General features: G+C 35.8%; 1 protein-coding gene and 1 pseudogene across 4 annotated transcripts in view; one reads left to right on the top strand and one right to left on the bottom strand.

Annotated features, from left to right (window-relative positions):
• The window catches only part of TLL1 (tolloid like 1), a 410556-nt gene that overhangs the window by 77705 nt on the left and 315652 nt on the right, over positions 1-17199 (top strand). The gene's annotated exons all lie outside the window — the stretch shown is intronic.
• LOC140524870 (destrin pseudogene) lies at positions 4969-5473 on the bottom strand (annotated as a pseudogene).

Genomic DNA, 17199 nt, shown 5'->3' with positions numbered 1-17199 from the left:
TTACAATTCTAGTTCCTTATTGAATAATAGTGGTGATAATGGAAATCCTTGTTTCACCCCTGGTCTTATTGGAAATGCATCTAGCTTATCTCCACTGCATATAATACTTGCTGAAGGTTTTATGTAGGTATTGCTTATTATTTTATGGAAAGTTCCATTTATCCCTATGCTCTCCAATGTTTTCAATAGAAATGTGTGTTGTATTTTGTCAAAAGCTTTTCCTGCATCTATTGAGGTAATTATGTGGTTTCTGTTAATTTTATTGTTGATGTGATCAATAAAGCTGGTAGTTTGCCTAATATTGAACCAGCCCTACATTTTTGATATAAATCCTACCGGATCATAATGTATTATTCTCATGACGAGTTGCTGTATTCTTTTTGCTAAATCTTCTTTAAAATTTTTGCATCTATATTCATGAGAGAAATTAGTCTATAATTTTATTTCTCTGTTTTGACTCTTCCTGGTTCAGGTATCAGAACCATATTTGTATCATAAAAAGAATTTGGAAGGACTCCTTCCCCCCCCCAATTTTCCCAAATAATCTATATAGTATTGGAATTAACTTCTTTAAATATTTGATAGAATTCATTTGTAAATCCTTCCTCTCCTGGGGATTTTTTCCTAGGGAGTTCATTGATGACTTGTTGAATTTCTTCTTCTGAGATGGGATTATTTAAGTATTCAACTTCTTCTTCTGTTAATCTGGGCAATTTATATTTTTTAAAATAGTCATCCATCTCACTTAGATTATCGAATTTATAGTTATGATTACTATCTGTGTCTTTCCCTCCATCCTCTTTCCCACCACTTATGCTTTTAGTTTTCCCTTCTCCCTTACCCTCCACAATAGTTTTAATTTTTGACCACCTCCTCCCTCAGTCTTCCCTTCCTTCTTTCAGTTCCCTCCCTTTTTCTCCCCTTGACCCTTAGTACTTCTCCCCTCCCTTTTATCTTCCCCTCCTGTTTCTTTCCCCCTTCCCCTCCTACTGACTATAGAACTAGTTAGATTTATAAACTTAATTAAGTTTGTTGTTCCCTCCTTGACCCAAATCAGATGAGAGTACCTCTCAAACAATGCTCATTTCCCTTCCCTCTTTCCCGCTTATGTAATATAATTTTGTACTTCTTTCTGTGATGTAGTTTACTATATTCTGCCTCCTCCTTTTCACATCTCTGTTACAATCTCTTTGAACCCTTAAATCAAGTTTTTATCATCACATCATTTACTTTATACCTGCTCCCTTTATCTATGTATATCCCTTTTATATTTCATAATAGATACACAGTTCTCAAAATTAACAAGTATCATCTTCTCTTATTGGGAATTAAACAGATTGCTCATTTTGAATAACAAGTTTTTCTTTTCCCTTGTTTACCTTTTTATGCCTCTCTTGAGACCTGCATTTGAAGACTGAATTTTCTATTGAGTACTGGCCTTTTTATCAAGAAGGTCTGGAAATCTGTTATTTCACTGAATGTCCATCTCCTTGCCTGAAATGTTATGCTCAGCTTTGCTGAGTAATTGATCCTTGGTTGGAGTCCCAGCTCCTTTGCCTTATGGAATATCATATTCCAGTTCCTTTGACCTTTTAATGGAGAAGCTGCAAGGTGCTGTATGATACTGATTGTAGCTCCTCAATATTTGAATGTTTTTTTTTCTGGCTGCCTGTAGTGTTTTCTTTTTCACTTGATAGTTCTGGAATTTGGCAATGATATTCCTTGGTATTTTTAGTTTGGGATCTCTTTCGGTAGGTGAATGGTGGATTCTTTTGATGCCTATTTTGCCCCCTGTGCTTAGGACTTCTGAGCAGTTTTCCTTGATGATTTCTTGGATGATATTATCCAAGCTCTTTTTTCATCATGGCTTTCTAGTAGGCCAATAATTCTTAGATTTTTCTCTCCTGGATCTATTTTCAAGGTCAGCTGCTTTTCCAATTGGATCATTTACATTTTCTTCTATCTTTTCATTCTTTAGATTTTGTTTGAATGATTCTTGATGTATCATAGAGTCATTAGCTTCTATGTGCCTACTTCTAAGTTTTATCAAATTATTTTCTTCAGTTAACTTTCGCATCTCCTTTTCCATCTGTCCAATTATTCCTTTTAAGGAATTATTTTCTCCAGTTAGTTTTTGTGCTTCCTTTTCCATTTGTCTAATTTTCCTTTTTTTAGAGAGTTATTTTCTTCAGTGAATTATTTTTTTGTACTTTTAGAATCACTTGACATTTTTTTTTAATATTTCCTTTTTTAGCTCTTGCAAGAGTGCTCTTTGTGCATGCGATCATTTCATAGTCCCTTCTGAAGTTTCAGATGGGAGTACAGTCTCAGTACTGATCTTTTTGGTAGTTGTGTTTTGGTCCTTGTCCCCATGGACAGATTTTATGGTCTTTTCCTTCCCGCTTTGCTTCTTACTCATGATAATTACACTTTGTGTATTGTGACCTCTTGTTCTTTCAGCTAAAAGCTAAGGAACCTGGTGCTGAGCAGGCTGGTGTGAGAATGCCGGGGTCAAGTGAAGTCCTTTTTGTGTTTTTCTGAAGTATCCCTGTAGCTAGCTTGGTAAATGTGGGGGCAGGGGTGATCTGGTCACAAGAGATCTCCTCAGCTGAGATAGAGCAAAGGCAAGCTCAGTGGTTGGTGATCCTGAATGCCCTAGTGTTTTCTCATTTCTCCTGGAGTGCTGAGGCATGCCTCAGGTCCTAGTGTTGGTGGTTGGGAGACTCCACCCCCCTGGAGCACCAGATCTCCTCCTAGTTTGCTGAGGTGGGGCTGTTGGGGACAGCTCTGTTCCTCTGCCACAGGAAGAGTAATATTCTTTAGTGATTTTCCTAGCCTTACATGCTACTAGACTGTTTGCCCCTTCTGCTAATCCCTCTATTTCATTATTATTCTGGGGAAATATTTTACGGTTTTTTTCAAGGTCAACAAGGGGAGGGGGAGAGAATGTTTACCAATCACTTTCCCATTTCTGCTCCCAGAAGTTCAAGTAGTTGACTTACAGACATTTAATCTGTGGGCTGATAGTCTTAGGAGCAGCTGCTGCAGATACTTGGCTCTCACTCATTTGGTTCTGCTGGACTCCCATGCTGTGCTGTTTTGCTGGAGATTCTGCCCCTGTGCTGCCTCTGCCTCAGACCACCCTGGGGCTTTCTTGCTCTGCCTTGCCAGTGGCGGGAGACATGCTGCGCTGTGCTCTGTGTACTCCTCCCCACAGAACAGATCCTTCCTGTCGATCTGCCAGTCTGTCCTGGGCTGTGAATCTGCCACAGTCTGTCTCCTATTGGATTTTGCCCCTCCAAAAATTGATTAGATTCTCTTTTTGGAGGTATCTGAAGGAGTTTGTCTGAGAGCTTAGGTGAGAAATTGCTCTCATTCCATCATCTTGGCTCTGCTCCCTTTTTTTCTTTAAATTAATTTATTTAATTGTAGTTTTCAACATTCACTTCCAAAAGATTTTGATTTTAAAATTTTCTCTGCCTCCCCTCCATGCCCCTCCACCAGACGACATGCAATCTAATAAAAGCTCTACATATACATTCTTATTAAACATTTTCACATTAGTCATTTCAAAAAGAAGACTTTAAACCAATGGAAGAAACCACAAGAAGTAAGAAACAACAACAAAAAAAGAGAGAGCAAATGCTATACTTCAGTCAGCATTCAGACTCCATAGTTCTTTTTTGGGATATGTATTTTCCATCATGACTCTTTTGGATATGTCTATCAGTTAGTCATCACCCATTGTTGCTGTTACTGTGTACAATGTTCTCCTGGTTTTTGCTCATCTCACTCAGCATTAGCTCATATAAGTCTTTCCCGATTATTTTTTCTAAATGCCTCCTTCATTAAATAAAGTCAGTTGGCTACCTCTAGATTTATTTTGTGCATCTTTACACCATTCAAGAGTGCTGTGCCAATGATAAATGATATTAAGACAATCATTGAAATCTTTCATAAAGTAGATGATTGAAGTGAATATTGTGTTTCATACCTGTTACCCATTTCACATACAATCAACATATCTTTGTAGAAAACTAAGAAGTCTCCCTATGTCCCAAAGTAAACATCTGCTTAATCATCTTCCATAGCTTAGAGTACTAGAAACAGAATAGTTCTGAAAGATACATGATTCAAGATTTCACAAGCCCCCTAGCTTGTCAACACAATGTTCTGTCATCGTCATTGACAAACCAAGTTACCGTAGAGCTAGAATTTGTTTTGCGTCATAATGTGGTGTAACATAAAGGCATTCCACAATCACTCCAGAATGCACTGCAATTTCCAGAATTAGAGATTATTTCACCAGAACAAAGTCTCACAGTCAGTGAATAGAATTTCACCATAAGTTCAAGGAATTGCTTTCTGTTCTATGTGCTTTAAATAGTGTTTTGAATGATTGACTTTTACTACTTGTGTACACAAATTTAAGACAGTTTTTATCATACGTTAACTGTTAAAGTGAGGACAGCCTGACGATGTATTTAGTGGATTAGTACTGGCTTTAAAATTTGTGGAGAAACACTTTTCATTCATTAAACCTTAAACATTCACCTTTAAAGCCAGTTTCTATCTAGCCCAAGGAAGGTTTATTTGTTTTATTTTTTAATGGGCCTAAATTGCCATAGAAGTTACAAAAATAACTATTAAATTGTCCATTCTATTCTTATGGCCGCTTTTGTCTTTTAATTGTGTAATTAGAACTTCTCACCTTAAAACAATAATCCTAAAGACAGCTTGCCAGATAGACTGTCAGACTGCAAAAATTTAATTTTCAACTGATAAAACCTTAGATTTTATATTTATTTAGAGTTATTTTATATAGGTTTATATAGTATCTAGTTTAGACTAGAACAAGACAGCTCTCCCTCAGTGAAACCCTGGCTTAAGTATGTTTGTTTTACATATTTAACAAGAAGATACATTAAACATAGAAGCTTTTCAACCTTGTGGTACTGGCATGATTATTCACACAGGACATCCTTCAAAAGCTACAATTAAGACCCTCCTCGTTTCTCAGCAATACAAGCTCAGTTGGAATCTTCTGTTCCATTTTCTTGATACACATGCTTAATACCTGGAAATTTCTTTTTGATTGCATCCTTGGACCTTGCATAGTTAATTTTACTTTTGAGAGGTGCTGGTTCTGGTGCCCATTGGGAAAAAAAAAACCCATCAACTCTTCTTTCCTTGATTCCTTTGTTTCAAAGCTTGCATCCTGTAAAGCGTAGTGACAATTCTTTTCAGGAAACATTCCCATAAAATACTTGAAAGTATCAATAATGGTTATGCCAACATCTCCCACTAAGATCTCTTTGCCTTTCTCCACAATGATACAGTTTTTGTCAGCACTGAGACAAAAGATGACTGTCTTCTTTCTTTTCCTGATTTCATCTGGTGTGGAACATTTCTGAACTTTCATATCATATAAAATGTGGCATACTTCATCAGCTATTTGCAATCCTGAGACCATCTTTCCAAAGCGGCCAGTCTGGTGCGTGGTGTTGTCCCTAGGCCAGTAGGGGTGAAGGAGGAGGGAGAGCCGAGAGTCTAGGTGCTACTATGGTGTAGAGTGGGGAAGAGCATCTTCTTCCCTGGAGCCTGAGGAAGGGAACAGTAAGAGCTGGCAGGGAGAGTGGGCAGGCGAGAGAGTGAGAGAAGGAAGAGGAAGGTGGTGAATGAGTGACAGCCAGGTGGAAACCAATCTTTCCAGATATTTCTGAAGTCTACCTGCTCATATTTCTTATTGAACAATAAATAGTATTCCATTACATTTATATATCACAACTTGTTCAGCCATTCCCCTTTGGTGCGCATCCCCACAATTTGTAATTCTTGGCCACCACAAAAAGAGCCACTATAGATATGTTTCTACATATGGATCATTTTCCCATGTTTATATTCTCTTTGGAATACAGATGTAGTAGTGGTAATGCTTGGTCAAAGAGTATGCCCAATTTTATAGCCGTTTGGGCAAAGTTCCAAATTGCTCTCCAGAATAGATGGATCAATTCACAATTCTGCTAACAATGCATTAGTGCTCCAATTTTCCCACATCTCCAGCATTTATAATTTTCCTCTTCTGCCATGTTAGCCATTCTGATAGGTATGATGTGGTACCTCAGAGTTGTTTTGATTTGCATTTCCCTAATCAATAGAGACTTAGAGCATTTTTTCAGATGACTATAGATAACTTTAATTTCTTCCTCTAAAAACTGTCTGTTCGTAATCCTTTGACCATTTATCAGTTGAGGAATGACCTGTATTCTTATAAATTTGACTTATTTCTCTATATATTTTAGAGATGAGACCTTCATCAGAGACACTGGTTGTAAAAATTCTTTCCCAATTTTCTGTTTCCCTCCTGTTCTTGGTTGCATTGTCTTTGTGCAAAATCTTTTCGATTTGATGTAATCTAAATTATCCATTTTGCATTTCATGATGTTCTCTGTCTCTTGTTTGGTCATAAATTCTTCCATTCTCCATATATCTGACAGGTAAACTATTCCTTGCTTTCCCAGTTTCATTATAGTATCTGCCTTTATATCTATATCATGTACCCATTTGCAGTTTATTCTGGTATACAGTGTAAGCTATGCCTGGTTTCTGCCATACTATTTTCCAGTTTTTCCAGCAATTTTTGTCAAATGGTTCTTATCCCAGAACCTGGAGTCTTTGAGTTTATCAAACAGTAGATTGCCATAGTCACTGACTACTGTGTCTTGTGTACCCAACCTATTTCACTGATCCACTACTGTATTTCTTAACCAGAAATACAGTTTAGATGATTGCTGCTTTATAGTACAGTTTGAGATCTGATAGGGTTAGGCCACCTTCCCTAGCATTCCTTTTCATTAATTCCCTTGATACAGTGAAACTTTTGTTTTTACAGATGAATTTTGTTAGTTTTTACAAATGAATTTTGTTACTGTTTTTTCTAGTTCTATAAAATAATTTTTTTTGGTAGTTTGATTTATATGGCATTAAATAAGTAAATTGATTTAGGTAGAATTGTCATTTTTATTATAGTAACTCAGCCTACCCATGAACAACTGATATTTTTCCATTTATTTAGATCTGACTTAATTTGTGTGAAAAATGTTTTGTAAGTATGTGCACATAGTTCCTGGATTTTTTTGGCAGGTATACTCTGAAATATTTTATAATGTTTACTGTAACTTTAAATAACAAGTTCCTTTCTTAAGATCTTGAAAAATAAAAACCTAACACCACTGAACTCTTGCACTGCTGCACAATCCTTGTGCTTTCATGCTGCCTATTCCTTTCAAAGTTAAGTCCTTTATAGTCTGAGGATTCCTTAGCACAGAGCCTGGCACATAGCAAGCACTTAATAAATGCTTTATCTAATCCTTCACTTCATTTGCCAATTTCTTCTAGTCCCAACTTGTGCCTGATATGCAACTTCATACGAATCCCTGTTTTGTTGTGTAGAAGGATCAGTCCTATCACATTTCCTAATTTAAAATAAAGAGATATGCCCCCCCCCCCCCAAAATGCTCAAACTTTGATGATATTTTCTTATGGAGTCTGTTGGAATTAACTCTCTCTCCCTTCCCCATCCCTAACCCCCAATAATAAATACCTACCTCTAGGCACAGAATTTGGGCAGCCTAACTTCTGATTTGCTTTATAAACTCAGGTAAACCAAGTACAAACCTATCTGGTTTCACCCTTACAAAAGATTTTGAAAACATGTTGGTAAATAATCAGTGCCAATTATGCCAGTTGCTTCTGGCTAAATCTTAGAAGAGGCAGCCAAGTTTTGACTTAGAGAGATCTGATGTTCCTCAATACTGCTGAATTAGTATTTCTCAACACTAAGCTTGGGTTGCACTTAATTATCATTTCAAGCTGTGAAAATCAATGTTTTTTCTTCCAGTTACATTAAAAACAGTAGAAGGTTATAAGGGAAATTCAAATGTCTAGCACCCTTAGAGAAGAATTTCAACAAATTGCACTGTGGAAAGGACTTCTAGACTTGGGTAGGAAATATGACTTGAATTCATTATCAATTTTAGGACCATAGCTGAGATTAGAGATGGAAAGGACCTCAGAAATGATAAAATCCAACTCCCTTGTTTGATAAAAGGAGAAACTGAGGCTAAGAGAGAGCAAATGATTTGTCCAAAATCAGAAAGGAAGCATGAGGTAGTAGAAAGATTGCTAGAATTGGTTTAGAGACCTGTGTGACTTTATGAAAATCACAGCTAGCATTGGCCTCTGACTCCTTATACGTAAAATGAGGGAGATTGGACTCAATGTCTTCTGTGGTCCCTTCTGGCTCTAAATCTGTGATTCTATGAACATGAAAAAAATAAGCAGCATTAGAGTGGTGGTTTTAATCACTTAAGAGCATTGAAAAGCACAGTAATACAGTAGGATATAAGGATATTGCTTATAGGGAAAAGCTATACCAAAAAAATACATACAAATCACTTAGATGGTGATGCAAGAGGGTCCTATCTTATCTGGATCAGGATTCTCTTGGACAGTTTTGTGTGTGTGTGTGTGTGTGTGTGTGTGTGTGTGTGTGTGTGTGTGTGTGTGTGTGGCGCGCTCATGCGCACACAGCTTTTCAAAGTTAGTATTGCATAGGCCAGTGGTCTCTTGGGCTTAGTGGTTTCCCTGAGCTGTTGTGGAGTCAAGTTCTCGTAACCTTCCTGGAGGTCATGGCAACATAACAGACACCTCCCACTGTAATTCCAAAAAAGTTTGGACACAAAGCACAAACAAATGCTGTGGAATGTGCTCAGCACAGAATCAAAATGTTTTCATGGTCACTCCAACCTGGTCTTGAACAGAAGCTGGTCCATGGTTTTCTACTAGCTGTTAACAGTTAATGTTATGGAAAATAATATGGATTATGGAAAAGTCTTATTAAATCAGCCATTCTGGTAGTGCTAGACCCAGCCCAATACAGGAGGAAAATGTCTGGATGATATTCCTCTTCTGGCAAAAATAAGTACTTGAATGTTAAAAGCACAGTAGTAGTATAATGTGTATGTAAAATGTTGGGTATCACAAACATGTTTATCTACCCAAGACACTGACTATAAATCCAGTGTTCTTTGAACAAGGAATTTCAGCTGCAGTTTTTCTGATCTGTCAAAAAGAGATACAGAGCCTTCTGTACCTCTGTGTTGTTCTAGAGTTTATAAACCTGTAGGAGTGAGAATTGTTATTAAAAACGTGATATCCATTTCTCCATGAAAATCCTCCCTTAAAGAGTAGGGAATTATGAGAATTATAAAAAAGTACAATTTCTTCAGCTTCTGGATAAGCAATATTTTTTTAGGTAAGAACACTGTCTTTTCAAGGAAAAAAATATACACCACAAAATATGGATAATGTTTAACATTTTTGTAAGTGTGTTTTCACTTGTTGACAATGATATAACATTTCTTTTTTATTTCATTTTTAATAGATAAAAAGTTTCATTAGAATTGTAAGAAAAAAATGATACATTAAACACTAAACTTATTAAGTATCTTTAATTTTCTCCGTGTGGGTAATTTTCATCACCAAATTCTTACGCCAGCTTCTCTATAACTTATATAATTATTTTGGGAGTTACTGCAACTAAAAATCGGTCGACATCCTCATGACTATCTCTAAATGTAGATAAGCCAATCCAGTCTCTCACCTGTCCCATATTCAAAGTTTTTCTAGGCCAAAAGAACTGATCAGAACTTTCATTCCATTGGTGATTCTTTCAGAACCCCATCATGACTGTCATGATGAAATGAAATGTAAGGGTATAGATTTTGTGGGTTGTTTTGTTATAACGAATGTTAAATGTCAAAGTGGAAATCTTACTTCATTTACTTCCCTCGTCAAAAAGGTTTTGACCTTTGCAGACTTATTCTTCTTATCTGTTGTAATGTGGACTTGAGTGCTAACTGCAATAGGTCCTTCTTTCATTACTTTGGTAAAGTTGAGATACAAAAAGAATTTTAATGCATGTAGCAAGCATTTCCTAGGAGTCAATTTGGATCTGTATTCTATTCTCAGCCTTGGTATTGACCTTCTGTGACATCTTGAAATAGGCAGCTCACTTCTTGTTGTATAGATCATGCCATCTATGAAATAAAGCTAATAATACCTCTTGTCTATAGTAGAGTTAATTTGGCTACTCCACTAAGCAAATGCTTACAAAGTTCTGTATTGGGGTAAGAAGAGCAGCTCACATAAAGAACAGACAGAAGTATCTTCTTTCAGAAGTCACCTGAGCATGTGTAGCCATTAGTAAAACGACAAATGCTACCAAAGATGCCCCATTAGCCCTGAGAGAAAGTTGATCTATGTAGAAAATATTCCTTAGTAATAACAGCAACTGAAGTCAGTGGGTAAGATATTTCTATATGTGAAAAAAAAACTTTTTTTACAGAATAAAGTAGAGTATGAAAAGATATTTTATTATTTAAATTATTTCATTTGATTATATGGTGAAGACCAAGTTTTATCCTTTGATATTACTTGCTAGTTTCTGCTTTCCAAGGTTTGTTCAATTAAGAGAATGCTGTGGCTTAGAAAATATTTTCTCATATATACTTTATATAATTTTATAAGCATCGTAATCTTATACTATAAATATAATAAATATTTATGCAGAATATAATTATATGAACCTATAAAATTTAAATAATATTAAAATATTTTAACTTAAAAATCCTTTCTGCAACTTCTTTTTTCCTTTCAAGTATTTTTTTACCCATAATACATACATACACACATATGTGTGTGTGTATACATATGTATTGCCTTGTAAAACTTTATGAAAGAATCAGGAACTACTGACATTTACTTTCACATTATTAACTCAATTGACTGAATAGCCAATTTAAAGTGTATATTTGTAGGATTTTGAGTCAAGTGCTACAAGTGAGCAAATTTTCTTTTGATTTGCACATACCTGAAGAATAAAAGTAATTCAGAATTTTTTATCTATTTAATGTTTACTAGGCACCTTTCACATATAAACCTCTTGGGGTAGTTAGATCAAGTTTTATTATTTGCATTTTCCAGCTGAAGAAACTAAGGCTTTGAAAGGTTCATCAATTTGTCCATGGCCACACAAGTAGCAAGTGTCAGAGGTAGGATTCAAATACATGTTGCCTGAATCTGTGACCAAGACATTATTCATATTGTCATTCTGCAAATACTTATTTTTATGGCAGTATTCTACAAGACAGCTCCCAAAGTTATGGTTGTAGAGCATATTCCTTGATAAGAGTATCTTAGTGTGAGTTCCCTTTACCATTGAAATCATTGGTCTGACGTCCCTAACCCCTCTCTACAGTCCGTGTGTGTGTGTGTGTATGTGTGTATAATATATGTATTTAATAAATGAATATGGAATTAAATTATTGAGTGAGAAAAAACATTTCATACTGAACAGGTTCAAAAGATTTGGGTTCAAATGTTGACTTTGAGACTTAATGGACCCTGTGGCCCTAAGCAAGTTGAGTAACCTCTAGGAGAATCATTTGTATATTAATGATGATAATAATCACCAAGAATTAAAGAGTGGGAAAAAGATGTGTTAAGACTCAGACCTAAATAGGAGCCCCCTCTATAAAACTGACAGAAAAGGGTCAATCATCATATACGTGCAGACTTGTAGTGAAGATCTTGGGGCCTCTTGAAGAAATCACATAGCTAATCAGTTGCTAGGTCTGGTTGTTTTCTACTTCCACATCATCCAAAAGATTTCTGGTAAATGCTTAACAACAAGCATGTTACCAAAAATATATCTTTTATATTCTTCTCCTTCTTCCCATTCATATGACTATCACCCTAAAATATTATATGCAGTAGCTTTCTGTTTAATCCTACCCCTTTCCCCTTGCATTTCTCATTTGTTCTCTTAAGATTACCCTCCCATCCCTACTCCCCACAAAAAATCTGAAATCAATTTGCTTTCTGTGCTTGTTGTCCTTTATTGATTAACAACCTCTAGTGGGTCAGGATACCAGTACCAAAAAAATCCTACCTCTGATTTACAATGTCTTTAGAAATACTAATTTCATAGCTAATTACAATGTGTGGAGAGGCTATGGCATAAGAATCAGAAGTCTTTGATCCTTGGATTGAATTCCAACTCCGCTTTTTTTTTTAATGCTGCGTGATCTTTGGCAAGTAACTAACCTCTCTGAGTCTCAATTTACTCATCAAATGAGAGTAATAGTTGAACTCCACTCTTCATAGTGTTTTCCTGAAGATTAATTTGTGTTGTTAGAACACGCCTGGCTCAAACATAAATGTAATTCATGCTGTCCTGACTTTAAATTTTGAGTTTCTCTTTATACTAAAGACTAGAGGCAGTAATCTCTTAATTCTTACAGTTATTTAAAGAGGCTTAGGAATTGAGTGTCAGCTAGCCACATTTAAGCAAAGCTTTAAATCAGCTATAATTCTTTGTTTCCCAAAAAAATTTAAGGTTACTGGGTGGATTTCAGTTTTGATAATTTGCATTTGTATGTGAAACATTGCTGTAATATGGAGTAGGCTGGTATGAGCAATATCACTCGTCCATGCTAACAAAGGACATTTGTATTATGCAAAAGTTACTTGAAAGTCTATTCTGATACTTATTGCTGGCATAAAAGTGGCCCATACCTCAAAGGATATGCCAGCCATATATGAGAAATGGCAGTTCCTTCCAGGCTGGAAAGAAATTGGATTAGTTGTCAGTATATCTGTCATCCTAGAATTAGTCTAGGGAAAAATTCAGAGACTTAAAGATCAGTTTGATTTCAGATTGTCTCCAGGTGGTCTTTTTGATTATTACAATCTAGTAACCAGTCAGTAAGCCCTTTACTTAGTATGTGCCCTTACTCCTGTGCTAAGTACTGGAGATAAGAAAGGCAAATAGCAATCCCTATTCTCAAAGACCTCACAGTCCAGGTCTGGGCTGGTGGAGGATATAGCTTCACTTTGGATCATGGAAGTAAATATTAGCCTGGCTTCATTCCGCACTTATTCTTTGTGGAATAAGACATCTTTGCTACTTGAATTGTTGCTTTCTACTTTTACCAAGCCCTGTCTAATTGCCTATGAATGTAGTGAAATATTATTGTGCCACAAGAAATAATGAAAGAGAGGATTTCAGAGAATCTTAAGAAGTATGAACTATGGAACAGAATGAGGAGAATCAGTAGACTAGTTTATGCAATGACAATGGCATTATATAAAGAAAAACAGCTTTGAAATACTTAAGAATCCTAATGCAAACACTGGCTAATCATGTATCCTGACAAAAAAGCAATCCACCTGAGATTCATGAAGAGGTTCTGGGGGTGCTGGGACCCTAGAATGAATTCACACACTCAAGTCTTCTCTTAATCAAGTGGCAAACAGTTTATTGTAATGCTTTCGCAAAAATGGGCAAGGGTCCTTATGGGAAGCTATGAGAGACTGGGGATGGTGTTGGGGTTTATATGGAAAAAGAGCATGGGAAAGGAGTACCAGGGATGTTAATTAGATAATCTAGGGGCCCAGGCATCTTTGGGAGCTATAGATCAGAAAATGTAGGGAGTGTGACAAACATTGAGGAAGTTGTTAGAGGCATAGACCTTTAGTATCTGATGCCAAGAGAGTCCTTGGGCCAGCCACCCCTCTGTTGATTCTGATAAGAAAATGTGTTTTGCAACAAAAGAAAATTTTCTCACAGTACATGAAACCTATTGAGAAATTGAGAGATTTCCAGAGACATGATCTTAGGACTGCGGCCTGAGCACCCCCTCATTCAGAAAGACATACATTTTTAGGTATGACTGTTGTATTTATTTTAATTAATTGTTTGTTACAGTTTTTCTCTGTTTTAAATGGGGGCATTTGAGTGAAAAAAAAAGTTAGGCTATTGAATCTTTTTTAAATATATAAAAGAAAAGAGAAGAGAAGCAAGACAGTTTTGAAAGTATCATATGGTTCAAAAAAAATGGTATGAAGTGAAGACCTGTAGTTTCATATATAATCCTCATTTTGTGTTCTTCTGAGTATATGAAATTTTCTTTTTTTGGTACTTTCAGTTCCAAATTAAAATGAAATAAAAACAAGAAGCCTAGAGCAAGTCCTTCAATTTTTGTTGGCTTTGGTTCCCTCATCTATAATATAATGCTTTCTCAGGACATTACTCCTTCAGTGACTTCAGTTTCTTCTTTCTCCAGTCTATACCCAATAATTAGCAATTTTAGCTCTGCAAATGTTTGTCTTTCAAATACTATGCCCTGTTACCACTCATCTCTTGCCAAATGTCCATCTTGCATTACTCCAACCATTTGTTTTCTTTATTCTTATTTTCAGCACCCCTGCCCTCCAACTAGAGAACACCTTCTATAACCATGTTGACTGAGTACATTACAGATTCATGTTATATAAACTCAACTGGGCCATCACTGTAGCAGGGCAGTCCTTTTATGCCTCCTTAAGTGATTCTCTATCTCACTCCTCAGAGAAGCTATTCTAGATATTTTCCTCCAGCTCCTATGACCAATAAGATGGCAGACTAGCCATTTTTTTTCCTGGCCTCTCCAACTCTCAAAAAAAAGAAGAAATATATGTTAGAGGTAGAGCTATTACATCTGAATCCACAGAACAAGAAAAGTAGTCTCACAAAATAATAATTTTATAGATTAACAATGAAGAATACCATTCTTTAATGGGCTCACAAATGGCACACCCCACCCCCACCTCTATCAGCTTCCATGCTCCTGGAGGGTAAAATAACTGTCCTAAGAGTATGTGTTTAGAACACACATAGGTATTTAACTTCTACCTATTTTAGAAACTCTGTCAATTCTTATTCCTCTTCAGTGTCTGCAGGGACTGAATTCAGTGAAAAGTAACCCCCTAATATATGTGGAGATTAAGACGGGGTTATAATCCATATTAGAGAAAAGCCTACCATCAAAGGAGAGAAACAGCGAATAGCAGGGGAATATGAGAAAAACAGGTTAAATCTACAAATGATGTCAAGAGGATTAAAATTCATTTTTTTTTTGCTAGAGAACAAGCGATGATTCACTGTAGAAGAACTTCAAGTCTCTCTCCATTCCAGTCTATTATATACAATAATGTAGAAGTAATTTTTCTTAAGCAGAGATCTAACCACATAGTTCTTCTACACAATTAGCCCATTTACCTGACTCTTCTAGGATAAACTATAAAGTCATCCATTTAAATTTTAATGTCCTATACAGATTGTGTTCTTCTGAGTATATGAAATTTTCTTTTTTTTGGTGCTTTCAGTTCCAAACTAAAATGAAATAAAAACAAGAAGCCTGGAGCAAGTTCCTTAAATTTTGTTAGCCGTGGTTTCCTCATCTATAATATGATCTATGCAATCTGATATCAGTCTATCTTTCCAGTATCATTCTATGTTATTGTCTCTCCTACACTATCTAATCCAACCTTCTCTGTTTCTCCTGAAAGATCTTCCATTTTCTCTCTGCCTTTGTACCAATTTCTCCCATGCTTACAATATATTCTGTTCTCACTACCTCCTCACATTCCCTCTTTGCCTTTAAGCCACAACTTAAGTACCATTTTCTTTATGAAACTTTTCCTTATTTCTCAACTGCTAATAGTCTCCCTCTCAAACTTACTTTATATACATTTCTTTATATACTGTTATTCCACAGCAGTACCTTCTTTGCAATAGAAGCTACTTGTAAGTAGATATTGTTTCATCCTCTATACTTCTTTCTTCATTGCCTAGCACAAAACTTGAGCTTAATAAATAATTGTTGATCTGTTGCTTGATTCTAGATTTTGAATATATGAACCTATTTCATTTCCTCTGAGGGGATAATGTGTGTAGCTTGGTGTAGAGGGAAAACTATTTCATTACTAGTCAGTGAATTTGATTTGGAAACCTAAGATTTCTGCTTACTCTCTGAGTCATAAGTCATTTAACTATTTTGGGTAAAAATTCAATCATCTATCCAATTAGTGGAAGGTGATCTCTGTGGCCCATTCTTGATCTGAATCAGATCATAAACCTTTTTATACCTTTCAGGCAGGCCTCCAGTTAAGATTCAATATTATTCTACTTTTTTTACTGCCTAAGTATTCCTCAGTCCCTTGGAATCTTTTTTATTCTTTTCCACTCAAATTGCTTTCTTTGAGATGGCCATTAATCTTTTCTTAAATTTAGTGAGGCTATATTTCATTGATAACTTTAGTTATTGTGTTACAGGTATTTCCTAATACATCTCTTCCCATTTTTTAATCTTTCCTAGTGCCAAAGAGGAAGTTAAGCTCATACACCAATACAAACACCATAACTAACACAGTAAAAGTTATATTCCATCTTTCTAGTCCTCTCTTTTGAAGAAAGGTTATTCATTATCTGTTCTCTAGGATCAAGTTAGTATGGTGACTCAAAGTTTGTCTTCATTTTAATATTATTTCCTTGTCCGTTATTGTAATCATTGTATAGACTACTAAATGGCTCAGTGGATAAAGTGCTGGACTAGAGTCAGGAAAACCTAAATTCAAATCCATTCTTAGATCCTGTGTGGCCCTGGGCAAGTCACTTAACCTCTGTTTGCCTTAATACATTGGAGAAGGAAATGGCAAAGCACTATAGTATCTTTGCCATGAAAACCTCATTGACAGTATGGTCCATTGGGTCATGAGGGATCAGACATGGCTGAACAACAAAACAACACAATCACAGTGTACATTCTGCTGTTATTATTTTCTTTATTCTGTGTCATTTCATTCAAATATTCCTTTATTTCTCTTAATTCTTTATATTTATTATTTCTTAAGCTACAGTAATATTCTGTTACATCCATACATAGTCTATGGGTGTCTATTTTGTTTTTAATTTTTTCCTACTATAAAGTAGATTTACTACAAATATTTTTTTTTGTACATGGAAATGTTTTTTCCTGTCTTTGACCTTCTTTGTATAAATGGCTAGTCGCATTATCAAAGTGTCTCTTACATCACCAAATGTCTTTATTCTAAATTACCTTCCTTGTTGTTTGGATTGCATCTGTCACAGCAACAATCTGTTCTTTTTTGAAACTTTTCCTTTCTCTTTATTTCATGATTCTACCAAACCATACTGCCTGTAACACCCCATTTTCATGGTTCTTCTCTTACCATATGTAATGCCAATGTGATACCCAAAGCAGGCTCTATGAATATGCATGTATATTTCCAGAT

Source organism: Notamacropus eugenii, chromosome 2, assembly GCF_028372415.1.
Source record: "Notamacropus eugenii isolate mMacEug1 chromosome 2, mMacEug1.pri_v2, whole genome shotgun sequence".
Taxonomy (NCBI): domain Eukaryota; kingdom Metazoa; phylum Chordata; class Mammalia; order Diprotodontia; family Macropodidae; genus Notamacropus; species Notamacropus eugenii.
This window is presented reverse-complemented; position numbering and strand designations above follow the sequence as displayed.